General features: G+C 34.5%; 1 pseudogene; it reads right to left on the bottom strand.

Moving 5' to 3' along the window:
- Positions 1-7,645: 7,645 nt before the first annotated feature.
- Positions 7,646-8,822, bottom strand: LOC143640683 (GA-binding protein subunit beta-1-like; annotated as a pseudogene).
- Positions 8,823-9,123: the final 301 nt, after the last annotated feature.

Raw genomic sequence — 9,123 nt, 5'->3', positions numbered from 1 at the left:
CAAATTTCCTTAGGCACTGTTTGCCTATCAGTGCATTTGACACATAGTTCTCCCATTTGCAGTATAGGCTGTGCTAATCTCCCTTGTGGGCCATGACATTGCATTTGGGTCCTTAGTGTACTACTCTTGTGATAAATTTCAACCGAATGCTCATTTTTCAAACATAGTACAAAGATTAGGCACTTTTGGTATTCCTTTCTTTTTTGGCCCTAGCTGTATGTTTATTGATCGGTTTTAATATTTATTTTGTTGTATTTCCCTGGGTTTCGTGTGCACACAATGATTTTAATGTGTGCTCAATCTGGCCATTTTGATGGTGAAATTATCTGCTATATAACTTATTTTGTTTACCACATTACTGGCAAGGATCACATTTTCATTTTCTTGGCTTACACTTTAATTAAAAAGTATCTTAAATGTAAAAAGGAGCTTAATTAATGTTCAGTGAATGATTTAATTCAATGCCTTGGTGAACAAACTAATAGTTCAATTCTGACATAATCATATGAATATAATTTTAAAATGGAAGGAAACTACAATATTTCCCCATGGATGTATAAAGTAAGAAAATATTCACAAATAGAGGTGGATTTAAAATTGGTATTTACTTCAGAAAAAGCATAGTTTTAAATTCAGTCTAGTTTCTCTAGCCATTTCATCTCAGACTGTGGTTTATTCTTTTATTAAAAAAAAGATTTATTAAGCAACTGTTTGTGGTATTTTTTCATAGTGCTGAACTATATAAATACAGAGGTAAATCTATATGTTTAAATATTTAGAAGTTTTTTTATTCCATCAAGTAATTTGTATGTGTTAAGATAATGATACATAATTCACCTGTGGTTCCAAGAAGGACAATATGGCTGGAATGGAAGTGACAGTGAAAGTAGCAAATGAAGTAAGAGTAGAGGCAATGAAGGTAAGTTGGTGTGGAAAATCATAAGCCATTGTAAAGCTTCTGAATTTTAATCTGAGTCATATGAGGGAACCCTGGAAGATTTGTTTAGGGAGAGAGGTATTATTTCCTTAAATTTTATAAGTATCAGTGTTATAAAAATATTAGCCTTCTATGTATATATTAGCCTAGCCGGGCAGAAGTGTGGGCTCAGCTTACACATAATTTTCACTATACAAGCAAGAAATGGTGATAATTTGGTCCAGGAGTGATAGTGATAATGTTGGAGAGAAGTGATCAAATCCTGGGGAATTATTCCAAAAGCAAAATATAGAAAAAAGAGATGGGTTTGGGGAAAAGATCAGTACCTAGTTTTGAAATCTTCCAGAATCTGTGCTAGTTTTGTTAATTAAAAGCATACGTGTATAAAAGAGAGTACTCTAAAATTTACAACCACAAGAGGACTTCTCCTTCCATTTTAGAAGACATTTTAGTCTTCAGGCCACTATTATTATTGGAGTGGGTTTTATTTATAACTAGTGGGACAAGAACTTCAAATGATGTTCTTCCCTACGTGCTCTATGTAGCAGTCATCCCCTCCATTTTTTCTCACTACAACATATAGTAATTATTCTCCAAATTTTTGGTCTCAGGACCATTTTTACTAGAAATTTTTAATTTTTACTTTTTTTACTTAGAAATTATTAAGAAGTCTGGCTCCAATCAGATGTCAGAAACCACACAATAATATAAATAGGAGATATTCAATACAAAGGCTTTTTGACAAATTTGGGTGGAGAACTGTTCCAAGTTTGGGGCTTACAATTTTTGAAAAAGTTCTGGTAGCTGCTTACTGGGTGGTAAAGACCTCTACTGAGTTACCTGAGACAAAGCTGGTCCACAGGGAGTAGAAAGAAACTCCGGACTGCACGTGAGTTGGAGCAAGTGGCCAGGCTCTGGGGAGAGGCAGAGCACCACTGTAGATACCACTGAGAGAAGAGGAACATCTCTGTAGGAAATTAGTACAACATGCTGGACTTTGGACAATTGTGGGTGCTCTGCTCACTTGATGGCAGCTCAGTGTGGCCTGTAATATATGCACAAGTACATAAATCTGAAGAGAAAATGTTGGGAGCAGTGACTTTACCCAGCATATACGTGCTGCAGTGTCAGGGATCCAGCTACAATCATCTGAGTTCAGACCTACAGAAGCCACATTCTCCAGGAGCCAACAATGAAGCCACACAAGAGGCAGGTAGAAAAATTCCCTTCATCACTACACTGTCCTTACAGACAAACATAGTTTGTTCCAGAATGACAAAAGGGAAACATTAACAGGGCACAGTTAAATTATCACAGAGCAGGGAAATAGACTCAATTTAATGCTGAAAAATCAATGAATTGATTACTGGCACATGGTTTCAAAGGAGTTTTTATTTATGTGTATTAAATCTGTTATAAAACTTCAGAGATTTATATACTAATTTACTAACTTATTTAGATTGGCAATAATAAATTTATTGTATGTTAGCATGTATTCATAACTTTATGAACAATAACTATTTTTGAAAATAGAAGACTGGTATTATTTTATATTTTGCCTATTTCTTTGATGTGAGATTTAAGAGAAGAAAGTTGGATTCTCAGATTATCTGTTTCTTCATTCAATCTGTTGCAATATGTTGTTTTGCTTGCAGTATGTTGAAAAACAAATCAAATTCACACTCAAAGATATGTAGTTGGAAAATGGAGGGATATTTTAATAGCCTTTGCATAAGACTATGAATATTCTTCTTTTATATAACACCAAAACTTGACAAGTGGTCATCTCTGAAAGATTTGTGGCATTGTGAAATCTAAAACCTTTAACAACACACTTCTTATACTCTATTGCACTAAAATTTGTTGATTACTCATGCATCCTAAATGGGTATTTTACACATTCATGATTTTATAATGTTGTACTGATCATTTGGAAAATATCAGTTCATTGTTTTATGCAGCTATCATAAAGTTTGACACATTTCATTATAAAATACAAAATGATCTGATTTATTTATAGCACTGAAAATCTCATCCAAAATCTCTAAATATTGTGAATTGACACTCTTATAGTTGCAGATAAAATTTTCCAAAATTTTAGCTTTCCCTTGAAAGCTAAAATTTTATGCTATAATAATCATATTGCATCAGTTGCTTAATTTTTATCTGACAAATATTCAAGTCAAAATATCAATAGTTCCTTAGTTTGTTATTCTTTCAAGTAAAAACTGTGTTCTATGAAAAATGCTGTTAGGTCAACTCATAACCTAATCACACAGGGGTTTTCCTTGAGGCAGTCATACTAGTTGAATTTAGAGATGTACTTTACACATACTTTCCATTCCTCATACAGAATATTAAAAATGATCAAAGTTTGTATTTTCATAAAATTAATGCCAATTCAATGAAGATATTCATAAATAAAAGTGAGGACATATTACTGCAACAATATAATTGAAAACTATGATGATGATTAGCATATACCTTTATTCCGACATAGACACCTATGACTTCATTCATCATTATTTTTGATCTTCCATTTCTCCCTTTGAGGACTCCCTTTGTTCTTCTGATATACTTTCACTGACAGACCTTGGTCATTCTTGAACCATGATCATTTCATATGGTTGTCCTTGCCCCATTCCTAAGTTTTCTGAAATCAGTATTTTATTTAATTTCTTTCCACTTTTCTACATTCCTCACCCAACCCAGTGCCTGACTCAGTGAATTCCAAACAGTATAGTCTAGTAAGTATTGTAAATAAATGAACACTTTTTTAAGGATACAATATTTATTATAATCTTTGAGATAATTATTCATAGTAAGTCCTCTTGTACTCAGTTGGTAATATAACATCAGATTGTAATATATATGTGAATTTTAATGTATATTACTAATACATAAGAATAATCATTCACCTTACAGTAATGTATACGTGTGTGATTTTAATTATTGATATGCTACTCTGTATCCCTTATAATAATGGAGCTCCTGTTGTGCTCCTATTTTTCATTTTAAAAGGTCAATGTCTAGAAAAGTGTCTTGGGTGTATGAGTCACTTGAAAACAGGGTTTCTGGTGAATAAATAAATGGATAAATAAATGATTTGGGAAAAAAATGCATTCACATACAAAGAACAAGCCTTGCATGCTGGTATTTACTGAATATTATTCATAGCATACAGAATATGAAACATTATTGCAGAAACTTAATTTGTCTTTATGATACACCAATTAAGTGCAAAGCATAGGTATTATTAACTATTTCTTTCACTTCTCATTTTCCCATATTTATGCTAATGTTAAGTCATCCTTTCACTCATGTTAAAACATTAACCTGTGGTCAGTCTTCAACCATGTGATGTATGCATACACAGGGATGAATCACAATTAATTGAACACTTGGATAATTGGTCATATAGTTAAATTTACAATAACAAAAACAAAATTAATGTTTATTGGCTATGTACTAAAATATGTGCCAAATGCTCAGTATTAATTGTTTCATTTATTTAATCAACAATCATGGGAAGAAGTTTATGTTAAGTATTTCCATTTACAGAGAAAAATAGCAACACAGAAAAATGAACTAATAGGGTAAAAGAATACATATTAGTGTTAGAGTGTTTGCCTATCATGTGAAAGGTTCTGGTTGCAATCACTAGTATAGCGAAAAAAAAGTAATTTATATAAAGTCACATAATTAGCAGTTGGTTTTATGTCCAAGTGGACTAATTCCATCTCACTCTTAAATGCTATAACATAAGGTTACACCCTGCAAAGTAATAATAGTAAAATATCATTTAAACATGACAGTTCAACAGACATTGTACATCAGATGCTGCCTAAAATTTTAACAGTTTATAATTTATGATGCTTACCACACAAACAAAGAGGACAATAGGTAACTAGATTTTTTTTGGTTCGTCTTAATAGTTTGCATTACATGATGGTATGAAATTAAAGAACAATAATGATTCTGATTCTACTGTCATAACTCCATTACTTTTCTTGCAGTTTGATAACATAAATAGTTCTCTCCTTAATTATCACTAGTTTCTAGGCTCCCCATAGAATATCAAAATCACTCAGTCACTTCTCAACAGTGTTTGCCAGGTGTAATAGTATACTTGGAGACTAGTTTATGGGGACAACTTGAAGGATATTTTTGGATGGGATTAATATTTAAATTGGTGAACTTTGTGGAAAGCAGACTGTCCTCTACAATGTAAATGAGCTTCACTGAATCAGTTGAAGGCCTACATAGAACAAAAAGACCAATCATCCTAAACAAGAAAAAAAATCTTCAGAAGATTGATATTGGATTGGCCCTGAACTGTAAGTTCTCCTTGTCTTGAGCCTGCTGGCCCATGCTGCATTACTGTCAGGTTGGCCCATTACATGACTTTTTCAAGACATTCTCTAGAAAATTTTGTCTACAATAGCATTCTTTTCCATGGGTTGAGTCTTTTCAAATATCCTGCCCGATATGCCTAAATCCCCACAGTGTTTCCTAGGCAAGCAAGATACACATTCTTTATATTTTTCCTAATTCATTTATGCTATAATTTGAATCTGGAATGTTCCACAAAGGCCTATGTGTTAGGGCTTTGTTTTCAGCTTGGTGCTATCAGAACTAAATAGAACTTTTAAGAGGTGGAAGATGAGGTTATTGCAGATTCAAGACTCCCATATTTTCTAATTCCTCCCTCTCTCTCTCTCTCTCTCTCTCTCTCTCTCTCTCTCTCTCTCTCACTTCCCAGTTTCCTCAAGTTGAGCAAGTTGCTTCATTATGTGCTCTTGCCATGTGCTGTCCCATGCTAGAGGGACAGTAACCAACTGTGAGTAACCAACCAACTGTGGACTGAAACCATGAACCAAAATAAAACTTTACTCTTCTTAAGTTATTAATTTCAGGTATTTTGTCAGTATTAGAACGTAGATTACTATACTTCTGCATTGATATTTGCTGGAAAAATAACCTTCCTACACATTTCTGTTTCTTTTATCCAACCAGATATTAATGATTACACAATACTAAAAGCCCCACTAAGTTTACATATGGACCTAGGGGAATAAAATTTTAACCCAATTTTCTTTGTGCAAGATGAGTCCATTCATGAGTACTAAGGATATATTTTATTATTTGAGACATGCTTTGATAAGTGTGGTCTGATCACAAAGTGCATATTTATGGGGCCAATGGAAGCAAAGATTTGATATCTGAACTATCAAAATAAATGAAATATAAAATCATTTTAACCATAATTCCATAAAATGTGAAATCCAGGATAAAAAGTAAGTATAATAGAACCATATAAACAAAACAAAACAATTTTTTATGTGGAAAAGATATTTAATTGTAAAATACAAAAGTAGGCCAGAGTACAGTTTTAAGGGCAATTGCTTCTTTATACAGTATAGGTAATCTAGAGGGTTATTAGGGTTAAACATTTTCATAAAGCAATAAAACATTAAAAAATAAATAAAGAAAAAAGGGCTTAAAGTTATGTTTTACAAAAAAGAATGAACAGTCTTCAGAGTTTAAGGACCATACACTGTAGAATTCAAGAATATTGTGATGAGAGCAGGTTACAACATAGACATGGAGCTTTCACAGGGAAAAGTGTTAGTTACATCAGACATATCTATAGCATCACTGTAGTACAAAAAGTTCTTGTTCTACATACATAAGCAATTTTTTTCCATAAGAATAATTTCCTGGGGGAAAATAAGTCCATGAAATACTTCAGAAACCCATACACATTTGAGTTTTCAAAAAAACATTATCTTAAAATCCAGTGCCTTAAAGTGCTTTCATGTGGAAATCATGATGGAAGGCACAAATACAGTTTCACGTCCCCACAATAAAATTTTCAAAAAAGCATAGATTTTCCAGAGTTTGCAAATTATTCAAGTTATCTTGTAAGCTGCTCCTTTTAAGAACATTGTCATTCCAATAAAACCAACTGCTAGTTTACTTGGTTTCAATTACCTACAGAATAAAAGGTTTGTGTGTTGTTGTTTGTTTTTTTCTGGTAGCTTTCATCATCTTTGTGGGAAAAATATCTATGCAAGTGATGCATTTTGAAATTATAAAACATGCAGAATATGTACAAACAGAAAGTTTAAAAAATATTTGCTTCATATACATGTAAATCTACTTGGGTATAGCTGAAATTGAACAAACATAAAAATTTGCTTTCTAAAAAATGTTTTCAGAGAATCTGAGACAACTTAAAGCTGTACAAAGATTTCCTGGGAGAAATCTTTTCTTCACATAGAAGTTTATACCTACAGGAGTAATTCCAGCATTAGTCCACCATAATTATTACACAACATTTGGTCTAATCAACAATGATCACCCTTAAACTGTTCTGTCTCTGAGAAATTTAGGTTCATACTAAAAATCAAAAAGAAGCTCAATAACAGTGGCTTATTGTGTTTTTGGATCTCTTCAACAATCTTTTATCAACTCATGGAACTGTAAAAAAAAAAAACTATTTACAGAGTTCAGTTTTAAATACATTTCACAACTTCTAAAGTAAAGTTTATGATACAAGAATTCAGAGCTAATGGCTTAAGTCCAATTATTGATCTGCAGTCTCTTCTATTTCCTGTATTCCCACGACTGTACTCTTTTTGTATACTGTTCAAGATTGCATTCTTTCTTGACCAAAAGCAAAATTAAACTACATGTTCATTTTAACTAAACAGCTTCTTTATTAGTCTGAAGACGAGTCATAGCTTCTAATTTCTGTCTGTAAGCCTCGGCTTCCTGTTCTTTCTTAAGAAGCTGCTGTCGATATTTTTGTGCTTCTCGATTTGCTTCATCCAGCTGTTTCTGAAGAGCTTCTCTCTCCGGGTAAAAGACTCCTTACTTCTATTTCTGCAGATTCCACCCGGTTTTCAATTATTTCGATACATTGTCTCTTAGCTGGTGGTTCTTCACTTATAACAGTTTCTTCAGCAATGTCTGTTGCTGGTACTGTTAACACTTGCTATCCATCTGGCATGGTCACAATGATGGGCTGACCTATTACACTGGTTGGAATGGAGTGCAAATTTCCAAACTGAATTCCATCTGTGACTATTGTGATGGCTTGTTGACCCCCTGAACTAACTACTTGCTGAATTGCACCATCCACAGATTCTGCAGTAACCACTTCTTCTGTGGCCACAACTGGAGTTTCTGACGAATTGGACAACGGAGCAGAGGCTTCAGCTAAGGCAGCTAGCGTAGCTAATACTGATGTAGAGGAGTTTCCAAACTGAATAGCAGACACACCCGTTTCATCTGTTAGGTTCACCACCCCTCCAGGTTCAATGATAAACTGTGGTGTTGCAGCATGTATCGTCACAGTGTCAGCACTCTCTGGGTTTGTGTTGATTTGGTTCTGCATAGCAATCTGTAATATTTCTGATAAATCTTCATTTCCATTGTCTATTGAAATATCAAATGCAGTTTTACAAAATTTATTTTGCGTGTGTACATCAGCACCATATTTGATTAAAAGTTCCACCACCTCTTGATGATTGTGTTCTGTGACCCAATGCAGAGCTGTCATTTTTAACATGTCCTTTGCATTAACGTCAGCACCATGCTTAAGTAAAACCTCTACTATGCTGGCATGGCCCTCAGAAGCTGCCATGTGTAATGGTGTTCGGTCCACTTTGGTTCTGGCATCCCTACTTACACCAGCTCACAGTAGTACCTCTGTAGTGGAATAATGCCCATATTGTGCTGCAAGATGGAAGTGGAGATGTTCCCAGCCAGTCTGTAGTAAAAGGAGCTCCATTTGCCATCAAAATATGAACTTCATCATCTTGACCTGCTCGTGCTGCTTCTAAAAGCTTCTTTCCCAAATCTACCAGGGACATCTGGAAAAGCTTCCGGAGCTGCGACGGGGGAGCAGCAGGAGGTGGTGCGGGGACCCGAGGCGCCTCGTACCTGGCCGGGCTGACGCAGCCCCGCTACACACTAAGCACTTCAGCTGCACAGGGCGCTATTTTCTGAAAATGCCGCGTCTGGTTGGCGCCCAAAATCCCCACCGAAAAGTCCCCCGTGCTGCGCGCGGAGGGACACATGGTGTGCGAGTGAGTCAAAAACAAAACAAATTCTACTTAAATTTTTGGAACAGAGACCAACAGCAGTCAATTAAGGTTTAGTGTTTAAGTAAGAGCATA

The sequence above is a fragment of the Callospermophilus lateralis genome, unplaced genomic scaffold (assembly GCF_048772815.1).
Source record: "Callospermophilus lateralis isolate mCalLat2 unplaced genomic scaffold, mCalLat2.hap1 Scaffold_551, whole genome shotgun sequence".
Classification (NCBI taxonomy): domain Eukaryota; kingdom Metazoa; phylum Chordata; class Mammalia; order Rodentia; family Sciuridae; genus Callospermophilus; species Callospermophilus lateralis.
This window is presented reverse-complemented; position numbering and strand designations above follow the sequence as displayed.